The sequence below is a fragment of the Tursiops truncatus genome, chromosome 2, assembly GCF_011762595.2.
Source record: "Tursiops truncatus isolate mTurTru1 chromosome 2, mTurTru1.mat.Y, whole genome shotgun sequence".
NCBI lineage: Eukaryota > Metazoa > Chordata > Mammalia > Artiodactyla > Delphinidae > Tursiops > Tursiops truncatus.
In genome coordinates this window covers 117,131,405-117,151,478 of record NC_047035.1, presented here as the reverse complement: position 1 = coordinate 117,151,478, position 20,074 = coordinate 117,131,405, and the positions used below count along the sequence as shown (strand labels likewise).

Below are 20,074 nucleotides of genomic sequence, written 5' to 3'. Positions count from 1 at the left end.
TTTTCATTTGGTAGTGTATATGTGTCCGTGCCACTCTCTCACTTCGTCCCAGTTTACCCTTGTCCCTCCCCGTGTCCTCAAGTCCATTCTCTATGTCTGCATCTTTATTCCTGTCCTGTCCCGAAATTCTTCAGAACCACTTTTTTTTTTTTTTTAGATTCTATATATATGTGTTAGCATACAGTATTTGTTTTTCTCTTTCTGACTTACTTCACTCTGTATCACAGACTCTAGGCCTATCCACCTCACTACAAATAACAATTTTGATTCTTTTTATGGCTGAGTAATATTCCATTGTATATATGTGCCACATCTTCTTTATCCATTCATCTGTCGATGGACACTTAGGTTGCTTCCATGTCCTGGCTATTGTAAATAGAGCTGCAATGAACATTGTGGTACATGACTCTTTGAATTACGGTCTTCAATGTGATCACTTTTAAATGATTCATGACTGTGCTTACATACTGTAGAACTGAACCTCTCAATAAATTTTAAGAAACAAAAAAGCATTTTAAAAAGGACGTTTTTGTTTGTGCAACATCAAACAATATCTAACTCTGACACAGCTGGGTTATTCATGATGAAAACAATACCCAATGTTCTTACAGTGCTTAAATCCACCACTTCATGTGGTACATAACAATGATGAGCAGCATGTAGGAGAAATATTACCAAGAAAAAAAAAATATATATCACCAATATATAGATGAAATGATGATGCCCAGTATCACATAAAGAGTGGCAAAATTAGTCTTCTTTCCATTGTAAGTCTTTAAAGAAGAAAAATGCAATTAATGCTTATTTTATTTTGAAATTTGAATATGAAAAGAAATTGAACTTATGGATATACAAATACTGATAACCTAGAAAAGTACTGATAGAGAAGTGAAGTGATTTCCCATGGGTAAGTGTTGGTTAGTGGAAAAACTGAAATGAGAACATACTTCTCCTTACTCTTTCCTAATGCAGTGATTGATTATCCTTCCATAATCCACCCTGCATTCCTTTCCTCTCAGTCCCCAAAATAGTCTTTTTCTGAATGCTTTATTCTGATGTGTTTGGTAGAACTCAAACTCCAAATCTGAAATATCACCTCAACAACTTCCCATGTCAGCTATTACTTTCCACTAGGCTCTACGGAGTCTCCTCTACACATATGAACTTAGTGATCAAAGATATGAAAGGAAAGACATATGCAGATTTTGAGGCTGCCTACTCTGTGCCTCCCTCCTTCCTAGGGATGCTCACCAATGAATTCCAGAACAACTGGCATGACTTGAACAGGGTTGTAGGTTAGATGGTAGTAACCTATCAACATTGAATTCCTGATTGTGATTATTTTATCCTGGTTATGTGGCAGAATGTCTTTGTAGGAAATGTACTCTAAAGAATTCAGAGGTGATGCAGTATAATGTCAGCAACTTACACTCAAGTGATTTAGGAAAAATTATCTGTACTATTCTTACAATTTGTATATAAGTTTGAAATTATTATAAAAGGAAAAAACAATTAAATATATCAGTACATCTGTCACATTTCCAAAATGTCTTCTGTGGAAGTCTAACACAGCTAAATGCTTAAAGAAAAAGTAGTTCTACAGTGAAATAAATTTGGGTAAAGTTACTCACTGTATTCTTTCTTGGTGACTCACAACACATGTGAGCCTATCAAATATTCCTACAGATCATGCATTAGACATACGTTCAATTATCCATCCTTCCAGCCACATATAAATTACATACTTAAGGCCTACTATATGAAAGGAAATGTTCTGAGTAGTACAGATAGACAGATAATAGGGAAGGCAAGATCTCTCACCTCAGAGAGCTTACTGTTTTAATACAGAAAGAGACAAATAAATAAATAAACTAATTTCAGATGGTGATAAGTGCTTTGAAGAAAATAAAACTGGGTGTTAGAGACTGGGAAGGTGGAGGTGCTGTTTTAGACAGTGTATCAAGGAAGGCCCTCTGAAGAGATGATGTTCAAGTTGAAATGAGCCAGAAATGGAAAAGTTTAGGGGAAGCATCTTCCAGACATAGGGCATACACGTCATTAAGATAGGAATAAGCTTATAATACTCATGGGGAAAAGTTTCTAAATTATCAAAATAATGAAATTTGTATAAAAAATTTCTTAAAAATTCGTAACTTTTTTTAAAGTAACTAGGCAAATTCTCTTTGGATGATAATTTTCTATTACTTCATAGCTTCTTTCAGAACCAATCCTTATTTTTATTTTACATTTGAAAACAAAGGTTATTCTCTCTCTGCATGTAAAAAGAAATAAATTGCCTGGTTTTTTTTTTTGGTTTTTTTGTTTTCTGTTTGTTTTTTTCCTGGATGGTGTACTAGTGTGTTGGGAAAACATCATGAAGACATGTAGGCAGAAAAAGTAACCCCTGAATGAATGACTATATGCAGCTATGTTACTACCCACTCACTGAGGCAACAGCAGCATATACCTAAATTCAAGCCCTCTCTTCTAGAACTTCCACAGCACTGGATTTTGCGTATTGCCAAAGAACAACTTCAATTATATACCTTAAGGAAGGAAAATACACTTATGATTAGAGAATACAAACTACATAATCATTCAAGTGTGGCTCGAGTTAACTGTGTGAACATAACACCAAACAAAGTCATAGACTGTATATATTGACACTGCTTTACATATTAGACAAATTCTGAGTATTCTAAGAGGGGCCTGACTAGTATGCTAAGCTACAACAGGTAGAAAAAGAGAATATGCTTTGAAATGTGTTTTGTGTTCTAACTGGCTAACAGGGTTATGTGGAAGACAATACAGAAGCAAAGATGATGAAGAGAAGAGGCTGTATTCTCAAAATTGTGAACTAAGAAGAAAAATCCCTAGATCCTGTTAAGTGGGGACAGCATGAAGTTAAAAATGATATAATGCTGGTGCGGGGTGGGGGGGGGGCATTTTGTTTATGAGTACCAGGGCAACTTCATCACAAAATAAATAAATTTAGGATACATATATGCCAATTTTTAAACATTAATATGATAGGCATATTGAAACAAAATAGGAAGGAAGGAATTTAACCTTGCATAATTAAAAAGAGAAAAGGTGCCAGTTTGAGAGTAAGATAAACTGGACATTAGCCCCAATTCCCCATTAACTGAGGAACCTCTGATATAACCTTTGACATTTTAAAATCTATCAAAGTCCTATAGGCTCAGTACTGTGTGATCTTATTTACTTTGGTATTTAATTTAATAGTAGGGAACTATTTATTTAGTTCCCTAAGTAAAAGCATTACTTAGAATGAAAACACAACAGTCCGACAGGAATCCTACCGCTTACTTGGGAGCTTTTTATTCACATAGAGCAGGGACTGTCAAACTGTGACCCAGGGGCCAAGTCTGACCAGCCACCTGTTTATGTATGACCTGCAAGGTAAGAATGTAGTTTTTACATTTTTAAATAGCAGGAAAAAAAGATCAAAAGAAGAAAAATATTTTGAGGCATAAAAATCATATGAAACTCAAATTTCATTTTTATAGATAAAGTTTTATCAGAACACAGCTAGCACATTTAAAAATGTATCATCTAAGGGGCTTCCCTTGTGGCGCAGTGGTTGAGAGTCCGCCTGCCGATGCAGGGGACACGGGTTCGTGCCCTGGTCCGGGAAGATCCCACATGCCGCAGAGCGGCTAGGCCCGTGAGCCATGGCCGCTGAGCCTGCGCGTCTGGAGCCTGTGCTCCACAACGGGAGAGGCCATAACAGTCAGAGGCCCACGTACCACAAAAAAAAAAAAAAAAAAAAAAAATCATCTAAGGCTGCTTTTGTACTACGAAGGATTAGCTGAGTGGGTGCAACAAGGGCTGTATGGTCCACAAAGTCTAAAATATACACTATCTGGCCCTTCCCAGATAACATTTGCCGGTTCCTGATATAAAGTACATATAATATACTCACATGGTTATGCTCTAAAATGATAGGACTTAATAACACTAGATCAAATGGTTCATTTTTTCCTTATCTCCAAGTATTTCATTCCAAGTCTTTCATGTTTCTAATGAAATATTAAATAATAATTTTATATTTAAAATGACTATTCCATAATATTGAGAGAATTTTTGTACACTCGAAACTCCATTTTCCTGATTTGTGAGATTTCTTAGGTATGATAAATTATTTTCTTTGGGTCAGCTTCTGATTTAAAGTTTGTAATGGGCTCCCTGAATTGAAAAATAAATAATAGTTCCTACAGTCGATACAAGATCTTTATAACAATACTGAGGAAAAAGTGAATAAATGGTTAAAAGTTATGTAAAAATAATAACTGCTTGAGAGTTTCACAATTTTGTAAAAGTGTTAGTATTAAAACTCATTCTAGAATGATTCAACTTCTGCTTCTGAGGGCATGAGGGGGTAAAAAGTCCAGAGTAATCCTCTCACTGAAAACAACTAGAACACCGTATAAAATATAGGAGAGGACTATTTTCAGACACTAGCAGTGCAGGACTGTGATCCCTGAGAAAAGGGAAACAAATAAGGCGAGCCCTACCATCACCCAAGGCTCTCAGCCAGGAAGCAATTTACTACTCCAGTACAGGAGGAAGAACCCAAATAGAGTCTGGCAATCTTGTTGACGTGAGGAGATGGAGAAAAAAGTACAAGGAGGCCAAGGTAGCTAGAATTTATGGCGTAGAGTTCCAGAGAGCAGTGAAAGTGTTCCAGCAGTTTAAATGAGGGTTCCCTTGAGTATTTAGCTAAATAAAAACCTGTACATGAGAAGGGTAAATTTCTTGAGACCAGCCAAGAAGAACTTCTAAGGAAAAACGTTACCAGGGAGTTCTAAGACAAAGGATTCACAGAGCTGATATGGGGCCAATATTTCAACAAGTTCCCTCCAGCAAGAGGGGAAAAACCTCACTGAATATACAAGGCTATCAGTAATGACCCCAGAAGGGCCACGTGCAGAAGCAGGGGAAAAGTAGCCCTAAAATAAAAGCTCCTCTAGACCCTCCTGAAAGGTGCTTGGAAGCCTAGAAAGCCTAGAAAGGATCAAACTAATATGCAATTTAAAATGCCTATTAGGAAAAAGTCCAATACACTTTAAAGAAATACTACAAAATCAAGAACTCAACATGTAAAATTCACAAATACCTGACATTTAATTAAAAATTACTGGACATACAAAGAAGTAGGAAAATGTGGCCCATAACCAGAAAAGTATCTGTCAACACAGAGAGACCCAGAAATGACAGACATGGTGGAATTAACAGGCAAAGACATTGAAAGGGTGTTATAAATATGCTCCATATAAATGAAAACAGGAATACAGGGAAGAGAGAAATGGAGAATTTTCAAAAAGACCCAAATAGAACTTCTAGAGATAATATATATATATAATATCTGAAGTGAAAATTTCACTGGATGAGATAAGCACTGCAGAAAAAAAGAAATCAGTGAACTTGAAGACACAGCAATAAAATCTAGCCAAAATCAAGTTCAGAGAGAAAAAGATGACTGTGAGACAAAGGAAGAATACTGTTATAAATGTACTACATTATATGAGATGGTATAAAATTATTTGATAGTAGAATGCAATAACAGGCATATTATAAATCCTAGAGCAACCACTAAAATAAGTAAATAAAAAGGTAGAAAAAAGAATAAGCCAATAAAGGAAAAAAACAATAGAGAAGATTAAATGGAATTCAAAGTAAAATTAATTCAAAGGAACGGTTAATAGAAAAAGAACAGCAAAGATGGTAGATATAAACCTAACCACATTAATATATACATTAAATGTAAATTATCTAAATACTCCAATTAAAAGACAGATTAAAAAAGCAAAACCAAATATATGTTATGAGAATCTCACACTAAAATAAGGAAATAGTTAAAAAATAAAAGGATAGAAGATATACCATGCAAACCAAAATCTTAAGAAATAGCCACATTTATATCAGAGAAGACAGAAGACAAGAGAAAAATAGTATCAGAGATGATGAGGGATATTTCATAATGATCAAGGGATCACTTCATTTGGAAGATGGAATAATTCTAAATGTATATGTACATAATACCAGAACTACAAAATACATTAAACAAAAACTGACAGAACTGAGGGGAGAAACAAACAAGCACCCAAAACAGTTGGAGACATCAACACTCCTCCCTCAGTACCTGAAAGAACAGGCACACTGAAAGTCCAGCAAAGATAAAGAAGACTCGAACAGCACTATCAACTGAATTGATGTTTATAGAACATTTCAACCAACAACAGCAAAATATAAACTTTTATACTGCCCATGAAACACTCACCAAGATAGCCCATCTACTGAACCAGGAATAAGTCTTAACAAATTTTAAAAAATTGAAACTACACATAGTATATTATATTCCCTTAGCACAGTGGGATTAAATCAGAAATCAAAACCAAAATGATACTTGGAAAATTCCCAAACATTAAGAAATTTAACATCTTCTAAAATAACCTAAGTGCCAGAAATCACAAGGGAAATTAGAAAATACTTTGAAATGAATGAAAATGAAACCTAACCTATCAAAATTTTTGATGCAGCTAACAAGATGCTTTGAGGAAATTTACAGTTTTCTATGCACATATTAGGCAGAAAAGACCTAAAATCAATTATCTAAGCTACCATTGTAAGAGGCTACAAATTAAACCAAATAAGTAGATAGTCACAAATTAACGAAGAATAGAAACCAATGAAATAGATAACTGAAAAACAGAGAAATATCAATGAAACCAAAAACAGGTTCTTTGAAAAAAAAAATATAGTGTAATTGACAGACCTCTAACTAGACTGAATGAGAAAAGACAGAAATCAGCAATATTAGGAACAAAAGGGGAAACATTACTGAAGAGTCTACAAATATTAAAAGAACAAGAGACCATTTATGAATGATTTTTTTTAATTAAGTTATTTATTTATTTATTTTTGGCTGTGTTGGGTCTTCGTTGCTGTGCACAGGCTTTCTCTAGCTGCGGCGAGTGGGGGCTATTCTTCGTTGCAGTGCACGGGCTTCTCATTGCAGTGGCTTCTCTTGTTGTGGAGCACGGGCTCTAGGCACGCGGACTTCAGTAGTTGTGGCTCATGGGCTCAGTAGTTGTGGCTCATGAGCTCTAGAGCTCAGGCTCAGTAGTTGTGGTGCACGGGCTTAGCTGCTCCGTGGCATGTGGGATCTTCCCGGACCAGGGCTCGAACCCGTGTCCCCTGCATTGGCAGGTGGATTCTTAACCACTGCGCCACCAGGGAAGTCCCTATGAATGCTTTTATCTCAATAAATTTGACAACTATGATGAAATGAACAAATTCCTTAAAAGACACATTACCATAATGACTCAGGAAATAATACATAACCCAAATAACACTGTATCTATTAAAGAAATTGAATTTGTAATTTAAAATATTCCCACAAAGTAAACTCCAGTCCCCAATGCTTCATTGTAAATCCTATCTAACATATAAAGACAGAAGTAATACAAATCCTACATAAATTCTCCCAGAAAGTAGAGGAGGACACATTTCTCAACTGATTTTATAGGGCCAGCATTAGATTGATTCCAAAACCAGAAAAAGACATTATGAGAAAACTACACACCAATACCTCTCATAAACATACTTTCAAAAATCTTCAACAAAATAGCAAAATCAAATTCAGCAATATGTAAGAAGAAATACAAGGTTGATTTTACATTTTTAAAAATCAATGTTATTAACTATATTAACAGAATAGAGGAGAAAAACAATATAATCCTCTCAATAGAGAAAAAAATATTTAATAAATTTCAACACATATTCAAAATAGAAACTTCAGAAAACTCAGAATGGAAAAGAACTACCATTTGATAAAGGGCATCTGTAAAATACTGACATAATAATAAATAATAAATGTTCTGTTCAACATTATACTGGAGATCATAGCTATATGGAGGCACAAAAAAGAAATGAAAAGCATAAAGATGGGAAAGGAAGAAGCTAAAATGTCTTTATTTACAGGAGACAAAATTATTTGCATAGGAAATTCTAAGGCGTATACAAACTATATAGGGATTTCAGCAAGACTGTAGAACTTGTGTTCAATATACATATATCCATTGTATTTCTATATCAAACAACTAGAAATTTAAAAATTTTTAAATGCCATTATAATAGCATTAAACAAAATTAAATACCTGAGTTTATCCCTAACAAAATATGTGTAAGACCTATAAAATGAAAGCTACAAAACAAAGCTAAGACAAATTACAGAAAACTGAAATAAATAAAAATATATAACATAGTCATGAATTGGAAGATTCAAAATTGTTAATATGGCAATTCTTCGCAAATTCATCTACACATTCAATTCAATCTAAATCAAAATCCCAGGTTTTTTTTGTAGAAATGTACAAGCTGATTCTAAAATGTATATGAATATCCAAATGAACAGAATAATTAAAATAATTTTGAAAATGAAGAACAAAGTAGGAATACTTACAATACCTGATTTCTGGAGTTAACATTAACTTACAGCAATCCATATAGTTTGGTAATAGCCTAATGATAACATATAGAAAACTGAAACTGAATGGAGAATCCAAAAATAGACTATAAAATACTTGGTCAACTAATTTTTAAAAGTGCGATGGTAACTCAATGCAGAAAGAAAATATTTTCAACAAGTGTTGCTGAAACAACTGGATATTCATATGGAATAAAAATGAATTTTGCTTTTATATGACAGGATTTTGTATATGTAAAAATACTAAATGAAAATACATCATAAACCTAAGAGTAGAATGTAAAACTATAAAGCTTCAAGAAGAAAACAGGGAAAAGTTTTTATGACTTTAGGATAGACAAAGATTCAAAAGCATGAACCATAAAAAAAAAAAGAAATATAGAAACAGTCACCTGATAAACCATACTTTATCAAATTAAAAACTTCTGCTGTCTTAAAAACATCATTATAGGGACTTTCCTGGTGGTCCAGTGGGTAAGACTCCACGCTCCCAAGGAACCCAGGAACCCAGGGGGCCTGGGTTCCATCCTTGGTCAGGGAACTAGATCCTGCATGCATGCCACAACTAAGAGTCCACATGCCACAACTAAGAAACCCACATGCTGCAACTAAAGATCCTGCATGCCGCAACTAAGACCCAGCACAGTCTAAATAAATAAATAAATAATTTTTTTAAAAAGTCAACAAACAAAAATAATTGCATTTCAAAAAAATCATTATAAAAATTAAGTGGCCAATAATTACATTAAATGATTAAAACCACAAGATACCATTTCACACTCATTAAATGGCTAAATTTAGAAAGACTGACAATTCTAAATATCGGTGAGGACATACAGCTGTGGTGCCTAAATACTGGTGAGGCTGTAGAGCTGCATTGATTCACCTTCTAATACAGCAGCCACTAGCCACATGTAGCCATTTAAATTTAAATTGATAAACTGAATAAAATAAAAAATTCACTTCCTCAGATGTACTAGCCATATTTCACCTGCTCAACAGCCACATGTGGCTAGTGGTTACAGTATTAGACGGTACTGATATAGAACATTTTCATTATTGCAGAAAGTTCTATAGGATAACATTAATTTAGAACATCTAAAATGTTCACACATTGCTGGTAGGAATGTAAAATTTTACCACCACTTTAAAAAAGTTTGACACCTTCTTTGAAAGTTGAACAAAACTTACCATATAACCCAACAATTCCACTCCTAGGTATTTACCCAGCAGGGTTGGTGTCATTAGAGTGGGGAGCTGGAACTTCCACCCCTGCCCAGAAGTACAGCCATCTCCTCCCCAGATGTCAATGGAGGGTAAGTGGGACTCTGAACTTATACTTCTAGGTGGCAATAATGAGGCAGCACCCTTTCACCCTGGCAGGGAAGTATCAAAAGAGGCCTGCTAAATTGATATAAAATATAAAGTCTCATGACATAATACCCAAAATGTTCAGGTTTTAACTGAAAACCACTCATCATACCCCAAATCAGGAAAACCTCAACATAAATGAGAAAACAATGGATGCCAATACCAAGATGACAAAGATTTAAGAATTATCTCACAAGGATTTTAAAGCAGCCACAATAAAAAGTTTCAATGAGAATTTTTAAGGGAGACAACACACTGGAAACAAATGAAAAATAGAAAGTCTAAGAAACAGAAGGTCTTAGCAAAGAAATAGAAGATACAAAGAATAAAATTACAGAACTGAAATTAAAAAGCCAAAGGATGGGCTAAACAGGAGAATGGAGGGGACAGAAGAAAGAATCAGTGAACTAAAAGATAAAACAACAGAAGTTACCCAATCTAAATAACAAAAGACATAGACTGAATACAAATGAACAGAGCTTCAGGGAGCTGCGAAATTATAACAAAAGATCCAACATTAATGTCATCAGAGTCTTGGAAGTAGAGGAGAAAAAGGGTAGGGCTGAAAAAATATTGGAAAAAATATGGTTGAAAAAAGTTTCCCAAATTTGGCAAAAGACATAAACCTATAGATTCAAGAAGCTGAACAAATCTCAAACAGCATAAATCCATAGAAATCCACACCACATATAGTCAAATTTCTGAAAACTAAAGACAATGAAAAAATCTTAAAAGCAGCAAGAGAAAAATGATCCTTTACCTACAGGGGAAAACCAATTTGACTATCAGTGGATTTCTCATAAAAAGCTATAGAGGTCAGAAGGAACTGGCACAATCTCTTTCAGGTGCTGAAAGAAAAAGAACTGTCAAGCCAGAATTTTTCCTCTAGAAAAATATCCTTAAGGAATGAAGAGAAAATCAACATATTCTTAGATAAAGGAAAGCTAAGAGAATTTTTTGCTAGTAGACTTGCCCTAAAAGAATGGATAAAGGAAGTTCTCTAAATAGAAAGGGAGTGAAAAAAGATGGAATCTTGGAACATCAGGAGGAAGGCCAAAAAGAGTAAAAATATGGATACATACAGTAAGAGTTCTTCTCCTCTTGTCTTCCAAATTATGCCTGACTGTTTAAGCAAAAATTATAACACTGTCTGATATGGTTCACAATGTATGTAAAGGAAATATTTAAAACAAGTACATATAAAATACATGTATGCATGCATATAATATACACCTATAAATAATACATCTACACATAAAAATATTAATTAAATGAGGGAGGATAAAGGAACTAATGGAAGGTAAGCGTTCTACACTTTGCTTGAAGCAGTAAAATGTAGCAGTGCCAGTGGTACTGTGGTACAGGAGACTGTGATCTGCTATAAATATACAATGTAATATCTAGAGCAATGATGAAAAAGTTATACAAAGAAATACATTTTAAAACACTATAGTAAATCAACATGGAATTCTAAAAAGTATTTAAGTAACCCACAGGAAAGCAGGAAAAGGAAAAGAGAAATGAAAAAGAGGAAACAAACAGAAAACAAAAAATTAAATGGCAGACTTATTATTTGTTAACATATCAATAATACCTTCATTAGCAACAGACCCAAACTGGAAACAACTAAAATGTCCTAAAACAGGTGAATTGTTAAACAAATTGTGGTACATCTATACCATGAAATATACTAAATCAGCAATAAAAAGGAATGAACACACCACAATTTGGGTGGATCTCAAGGGCATTATGCTAAATGAAAATAGCCAATCTCAAAGTTTATATATATACTATATCATTCCATTTTTATGACATTCTTGAAATGACAAAATTATAGAGATGGATGACAGATTAGTGGTTTCCAGGAGTGAAGGGTGTGTGTGTGTGTGTGTGTGACTGACTATAAAGGGACAGAAGGAGGGAAATCTTTCTGGTGAGATTGCCGTCTTGGTTACATGAATGTACACATGTGATAAAATGCCAAAGAACTATTATTCACTTTATATCAATATCAATTTCTTGATTTTGGTATTATTATTCTATAGTTATATAAGATGCAACTAATAGGAGAAACTGGGTGAATGGTACAGGGGACATCTCTGTACGATACTATCTTTGCAACTTCCTGTGAATCTATAATTATTTCAAAGTATGAAGTGAATCACCTTTGTGAATACTTTAGGAGCTCACTATTGGGGTCCGTATAATATGTATGAATAAAATTTTTTCCTTTTCTCTTTAAAAAAACGATCACAACAGCTTTATTCATAATAGCTAAAACCTGGAAACAACTCAAATGTTCATTAACAGGTGAATGGCTAAACAAATGGTTATGTAGTTGTACAATGGAATACTACTCATAAATTTAAAAAAGAATAAACCACTATACGCACAACATGGATGAATCTCAAAAATATTAAGCTGAGAGAAAGAAGCCACACACAAAAGAGCTCACAGTGAACAGTTCCATTTATACAACATTCTGGAATAGGCAAAACTAAGGTGATCAGTAGTTGCTAGGGCTTAAATGTAGGTAGAGGTTTTGAACAAAAAGGGACAGTTTGAAGTTTTCTGGGATGATGGATCTACCTGTATCCTGTTTGTAGCAGTAGTTTACATGGATCTGTACATGTGTTAAAGCTCACAGAACTAATAAAAAAGTAAATTTTACTGTATGTAGAAATTTAAAACAACAATAATAAAAACCATCATTTCCCATCACAGCTTTTAAGTCCCATCTTCAATTATTTGATAGATAGGAGTTGAACCTTGAACGTTAGTTTGAACGGCATGGGTCCACTTACATGCAGATATTTTTTAATACTAAATTCAATACTCAATATTTTTCAGTACTACATGGTCCATGGTTGGTTGAATCCGTGGATGTGAACGAAATGGAGATGCAGAGGGCTGACTATAAATGACACCTGGATCAACCCCTCTGTTATTCAAGGGTGAGCTGTATTCTACTCCTACTACTGTCACTACCTAGTTGGTACTGAGTAAGTAATTTACCCCCAACCCTTGGTTTCTTTTTGTAAAATGAAAGGAAATAATTAAATGATCTGTAAAGCTTCCTATTCCATGCTTCTGTTAAATTTGTATTATCTCATAATTAATAAGGAACACAAAATATTTCTATGCACTCAAGCGGATTCTATAATCTTGCTTCAGACAGTATGGTCTGGCTTTCAATATTCTCTGCTATTGGTTTTCTGTGATCTTTTTATGGGCTCTTAATGTCTGACCTTAGTTACTAGCTTTGAGTAGATGACTCAGACTATATGGGCTATACAAGATTTCTATTCTCTTTATCACATCAGACCTTCTCTATATTTTGCTTTTAAAAAGTCTGTGAACCAGTATGCATGCTAGAAAAATGACATCTGCTATTTTTAATTTTATAAGACATGTGGTATTGGCATTACTGGAAAAGAGACAGTAAGCCACTTTAAATGGTTTCACTCAATAGAATAAAGTACTTTTTTTTTTAAACCTGTATGGAAAATCTGCAGTTCTCCAAATCTCTTACAATCCTTCATATCTCCTGTAGAAGACCAGGAGACTAGCAACATCTCAGACTACCAAGTCTTATATTGAAATGTTCTGTTCCTATATAAGAATGAGCAAAGCCAGCAAGGGAATTCATACAATTTTAATTTCAAATTCAGTGTTCATAGAAAACCCTGGTTGCAATCCCAAATAGCCTTTGGTTTAATTTTTTTTTTTTTTTGGAGATGGGGTTTCATAAAAGAAATAAGACTGGAGAAAAAATGAATATCTATTTCAACAATACTCTCAATTACATCCAACAGAATAATTTCTGAATACTTATAAAAATTATCCAATATTCTCACTTTGAGAAATAAGAAAAATAAAAGTGGCATATATATATGCCAACAAATATTCCATTAACTATACTTGCTTGATACTATTTTTCTCTGATAAATCCAAATAACCAGGCAACTACAGATGAACTGATAATACAAATGTAGGCCAACTGATTCTGTTACTCTCCTTTATCACCTACATTTCTTTTCTTTTCTTTTTTTTTTTTTTTTTGCGGTACGCGGGCCTCTCACTGTTGTGGCCTCTCCCGTTGCGGAGCACAGGCTCCAGACACGCAGGCTCAGTGACCATGGCTCACGGGCCCAGCCACTCTGCGGCATGTGGAATCCTCCCAGACCGGGGCACGAACTCGTGTCCCCTGTATCGGCAGGCGGACTCTCAACCACTGCGCCACCAGAGAAGCCCTACATTTCTTTTTTAAAAAATATGAATCAATTCATTTAATTCTTTAAAATACATACTAAGATATAAAATAAGTCCTGAGCTACATATAACTGTTAAATAGCAATACATTTGGAAAAGGAAAACTAATCAGTATTTCCTTATAACTCCACTGTCATGTTAACCTTTAAGAAGGAAGCTGCAAATCTAAGTTTATCGCACTTCCTCAGTGTTGAGACCACACATGCAAACACACATACATACACCCACACACACAAACCAACATCTCTGTGTTTCCCTCACTGCCATCCTTAGATTTACTGAAGATGACATTGAAAAGGATCTGACAGTTCCTCAAATTTCCATACATCTATTAAGAACTTATCTCATTCTTAGAAAGTACCCTGGTACAGAAACTAAACCCCATACAAAAAAGCAAATCTAGTGATATATTAATATTGAATCAATCTCCTGGCAGAACATTTTATTTAGTGCTACCAAATTTGTAAACAAGACTGAAAAAAAAAAGTGTTTCAACAATTTCTTTATAGAAGTAGTTTTATAAAAAATTAAAAGGCTTAATGTATTGAACCCATGTCTTCTGAACTACTGGTATACTGAGGGAATCTTTTAAAATGAATGAGGCACCATCCTGGAAGCCTGGCTCTTTAACCCTAAAGCCAAACAAGGGAAACTCAAAAATCACAGGAAAAAAAAAAAAATCAAAGTCCTCAGCTCAATATCATAACTTTATTATGACCACTAAATCACAGCTGGCCAATGAAAAGCTAACTGTAGTCCTTAAAACTCACTGTAGTCTGGGTAAGCAAGACAGTCATATTATAATAGGTACAATTCAGTAAAAAAAACTGTTTATGTCAGGTGTTTAAAGTTTCCAGGAGACTAGCTCTTGAGTTATCTCAAAACAAAACCTAAATATCAACTACTGTGAAGTGGCCTTTTCATTTTTTCCTTTAAAGAGCTTTAAAAGCAGTGGTTGAAAAAACTCTTGCGCATGTTTTGAGGCCAGATTCAAAACAGAACTAAAGACCAGTCTATTCAAGTTTTCCTCAAATGCCATTTCCCTGGATACCATGGATCTGATGACATTAGAATGGGAGCTGGTTGCGAGGCGGGGCTCTGTAGGGAAGGGCATGTGGAAGAAACGTCAGCCAACAGGGCAAAAGAATCTTTAAAATTCTCTTAAGGAAGAAAGACTTTAGGAAAAACATTCTTCTTCTCTAACTTAAGAGAAGTTAAGAAATCTTACACTGTTAAGAAGTTAAGAAATCTTACACTGTTACTTTCAATTTTGTTGTGTACCTATTCCATCCTTTATTGTTTTATTTGATTAGAAACATATGGAAGATCCTCCTTCCATTTATTAGTTCTATAGAATATAGTTTATAAAAAACTTTAATATAGAATAAAAATAGAAATTTTATTAATGGCCGAATTTTCATTTCCACAGAGAAAGCACCATCACATCATGTAATCTAGAAAATCACCTCCTTTTAAAGGAAGGAAAATTGGGGGTCAAGACTGTAAAAGAATAACTGCTAACATCCATATTCTAGTTTTAAGATAATTTTCTTTCCAATTAAAAAAATACATATTATTTACAGAAAGCTACCAAGGTAAAGCAATTTGTTGTTCTGCACAGCAGGATCACTGGCATGGGGACAGTTAATGTTTCCACAGCTACAGAGTGGAAATAGGAAAGAAAATTCAGTTCACATCACTAAAGGCAATGAAATAATTAAATAATTTCGTGTAAAATTTAGCTTCCTACACGAATTTGTTCGTTTGTCTTATATCCTTTTGAATTAACTGTCTTAAGTTCTCCTTAGCTCATCTACAATTTACAAGTACTTTATTACGAAGTATGGTTTCTCTATGAATTATCAATACTTTGTTGAGGATAAAACAATTCAAATAGTACACTATTGATAAACACAAAAATACTAAAAGTCAATTATACCTACTCCTAATCCAGGAATAAATGAAAACAAATATTAAATCAACTTGTAGACCCTAGTTTTTGCCCCCCTCCTTCCCTCTTTGTTTCTGCTATTTATACTGCTGTAGTCATTACTACTTTTATACTAGGGAATGTTTCTTTTTCCTGCTTGGATTTGTTTCATAAATCATTGAATTCTCACTTTCTCCCACAACAGGACTTCATCACAAAGATGTAATTAATCCCACTAAAGCAAGGAAACATGGCAAACTTTAGGTTGACAGTCAGTCATTTAGTTTAGGCTCAGCTATGTGACCCTAGACCAATTCAATTGCTCATCTGTACAATGATGATGATGATATTTAATCCACAAGATTGTGGTGAAGCTTGTATGAGATTAATGTATGTGAAAGAGCTTTGGACGTTTAAAGTGTCATACAAATGTAAGGGTCTCAGTTTCTTCATCTATCATATAGGAGGATTCAGTTAGGTGATCTCTAAAGACTTCTCATCTCTAAAAAGTCTTTGATATTTACGTATGAATCACATTAAAAAATCTACTTACTCTTGGGATAATTTCATAGTTCTAAGAGACTTAGGGAACCATTAACTCAACCTTCTCATCTCACAAAATGAGTCCAAAAGCAGGCTAAGAGACTGGCAGATCACAAAAGTCAGTAGGAAAGTTGGGAGTAGGAAGGACTCAGACCTGACTCCTACCTCAACATCCTTTCTATCATGTGATGTTGTTCACTATTCTGTGAATTTAAACTCTCTCTTCATCACAGCTTAAACAATTATCTTTACAAACAGATTACAATGAAAAGCTTATTAAGAAAATGTGAATATTACTCTGGTGAAGATGACTTAACTATTAATAGTCCAATTAAAAATGTTTACAAATGTCACTAATAGCAAAAGGAGCTTAGATCAAACTGTCCAGCTATTCAGTTGGTTTGTGTGATATTCAATTTTAAGTCAATAGGTATGATGTAAATCCTACCTAACCTTTCACAGTACAGAGTTTTAATTCTGCTTTTGTTACTTACTAGCTATGTGATTTTGGGCAATTTATTTCTCTGAGCTTCAGTCTCTTCCTGTTTCTTTAAAACAGGGATAATACCAAGTATGTCACCTGGCTGTTGTGAATTAAGTGATCTAGCTCATGTTAAGACCCTATGACAGTGTCTGGCACATACTAAGTGCTCTACAAATATTAGTTTCCTTCTCTAATCTTCTAAGCTTTAGGAGAATAGAGACTGTTTCCTCTCCTTTTACTTTATCAAAAATATTTATTAAATTAAATATATGGGGTCCTGGTCCTCAACTTCAGTTATAAGCAATTGTACAACTAAACATAAATAAAATGAGGAGCAGTGTGACAAAATGGAAGGTAAATGGGGTTTGGAGTCAACAAATCTGAGTTTGAATCCTTGACTGACTATCTAATAGCTTTTTTACCTTGAGCAATTTACCAGACCTCTCAAGCTTCTTATCTGAAAATGTGACTTTTATCTAGCTTTTTATGATTCTGTTGTTCATATTAACAGACATCACAAATACCTAGAAAGGGGCCTATCTTATTCATCTTTGTCTCTTCCATACTAAGGCAAAGTTCAAAATTATAAGTTCTGCTGTTGGAATAAGGCAGGAGATTGAAAAAAAAAAAGAGATTCAAGATTAGAATAAATGTGTTACATTAAGAAAAGAAAAAGTACAAACCCAGTTTAACTGGCACCAACTCTAGGCATTATGTCATTGCTTCCTTTTCTTTCCTGAGGAATGGACCTCAAATATTCTTTTCCTACAGGAAGAGCAAAGTGGGGAATGTTTATTAGTGAAGGTCATTTGACTCACACTTTAAAACTGAGCATTTTAAAATTTACCATAACGAAGTGAGAGAGTGGCGTGGACATATATATACTACCAAATGTAAAATAGATAGCTAGTGGGAAGCAGCCACATAGCACAGGGAGATCAGCTCCGTGCTTTGTGACCACCTACAGGGGTGGGATAGGGAGGGTGGGAGGGAGACGCAAGACGGAAGAGATATGGGGATATATGTATATATATATAGCTGATTCACTTTGTTATAAAGCAGAAACTAACACACCATTGTAAAGCAATTATACTCCAATAAAGATGTTAAAAATAAAATAAAATAAAATTTACTATAAGACAGTACTTACCATAAGCCAATACTCACTCTATTTAATGGACTTGTTTTTAAGAGATAAAATAACCAAGAGGTGTTTTACTTTAGAAAATACTACAGGTCTAAATAGACAAAAAGTATCCTTACCTCAAAAATTACTTTCAATGAATAACAATGCTTTGTTAAAGATGACTTAAACTACTCAGAAAAGAATTGCACAAAGCACTGTAGTTTATTACAGTATGCAAAAATACTTCTAGAGCTATACTTAATCTTTTGAGTGAAGGGTGAGTGGTGAGGTATACACAACTATGAGAATCTGATGAAAACTATGAATTGATGCCCAGAAAAATGCACATACGTGCATCAAATTTTGCATATAATTTTAGCTGAGTCATGAAACACAGTCATTATCCTATAGATCTCTAAAACCTGTTAGCAGATGCTAAGCAACCTCTGTTTTTGAGTTTTTCAAAATAATGGATTTATAGGATTTTAGAACCTTAAGCAATTTAGCAGTCATCTAATGCAAACTGCTAATAGAAAAATGAAAAAATAGTCCCCCAGAAAGTTAAAAAGAATTAGGTAAAGCCTTACTGCACTCAGGAACAGAGAGGTGTCCAACTACCATGCTAATCCACATAAGACTGACAGTGCAAAATTTAGTATAAGTCAGTGCCTTTGGATCAGAGTAATTATCACAATGGAACCAGAACTGACTTTCAAATGGTCGTTTGGTCTAAACACATAATAGATCATCATTGATGGTTAAGAAAATGAAATTTGGACATGTGAAAAAGCTGATCAAGTCATTTAATCTTTCTTATCCTCAGGTTCTTCAAAACAAAATGGAAATAATAAAACCTACCGTTATAGGATTATTTTAAGGATAAAATCTGATAATATGCATAAAGTATTTAACACAGTGCCTAGGTACATAGTAGGTGCTCATGAAATGATATGAATTTTAAAATATTTCTTGTCAAGTCATGGAATTGGGTAAAATATTAAATAAAATCTCAAAGTAAATGAGATGCTTTCCAGCTAAACAAAATAACTAGCAAACATTTACTGAGTATCTATACTATATTATTCAAGGTGTTACCGAGGATACAAAAAGGATAAAGTTGTCCTCCTTTCAAGGGAAACTAGGCAAAGACACAGAGTTTTTTTCCTTCTCAGTTTCCTTCTTGGGTTCCTTTTTCATTTCCCCTCAGGGCTCAGCTTTCTGCCCACTTCATACTCTACCCATATCCTCTGTACTCCCAACAGGACTGAGAGGACCTTCACATGAATACTTCTAATCCTGACCTTTCACCTGAGCATCAGACTCCTATATCTTGTTGTCTTCTGTATGTTTCCACCTGAAAGTACCATAGTAAAATACATTAAAAACTTTTCCTAACATCTATTCCTTCTTTAAATCCCCTGCTATAGTTATTAACAGCCACTTAGACACTCAAATCAAAGTCCAACGGTAATCTCACATTTCACCAATCACTTTAAATGTCTGATTCATTTCTACTCTAAACACTTTCCATGTCTATGTCCTCAATTCATCCCTATTAATAGTATCCAAATCCAGGGCATTATCTCTCAATATGACTAAATCAGTAATCTAACTGGTCTACCCACCTCTACTCTTACCCTACCTCAAAATCATTTACCATACTCCTGCCAAAATGATCACTCTAAAATGAAAATCTTGCCACACCGTATGTCAAACCCTTCAATAGCTATCTATTATCCACAGAATAAAGTCCAAGTTCACCCAAAAAATAAATGCCCAAGTATGACATATAAAGTCCTCATGGCTCATGCCTATCTCTTCAGCTTCATTTCCTAT

The 20,074-nt window shown here is 34.3% G+C and overlaps 1 protein-coding gene across 24 annotated transcripts in view; it reads right to left on the bottom strand.

Moving 5' to 3' along the window:
- PEAK1 (pseudopodium enriched atypical kinase 1) overlaps nucleotides 1-20,074 on the bottom strand; it is a 293,418-nt gene that overhangs the window by 145,769 nt on the left and 127,575 nt on the right. For 20 of the 24 annotated variants that reach the window (XM_073801286.1, XM_073801289.1, XM_073801288.1 and 17 more), the window contains one exon: nucleotides 17,796-17,877. The exons of the other annotated variants lie outside the window; for them this stretch is intronic. The gene's annotated coding sequence lies outside the window, so the exon portion shown is untranslated. The remainder of the gene's footprint in view (nucleotides 1-17,795; nucleotides 17,878-20,074) is intronic. 24 annotated transcript variants of the gene reach the window in all.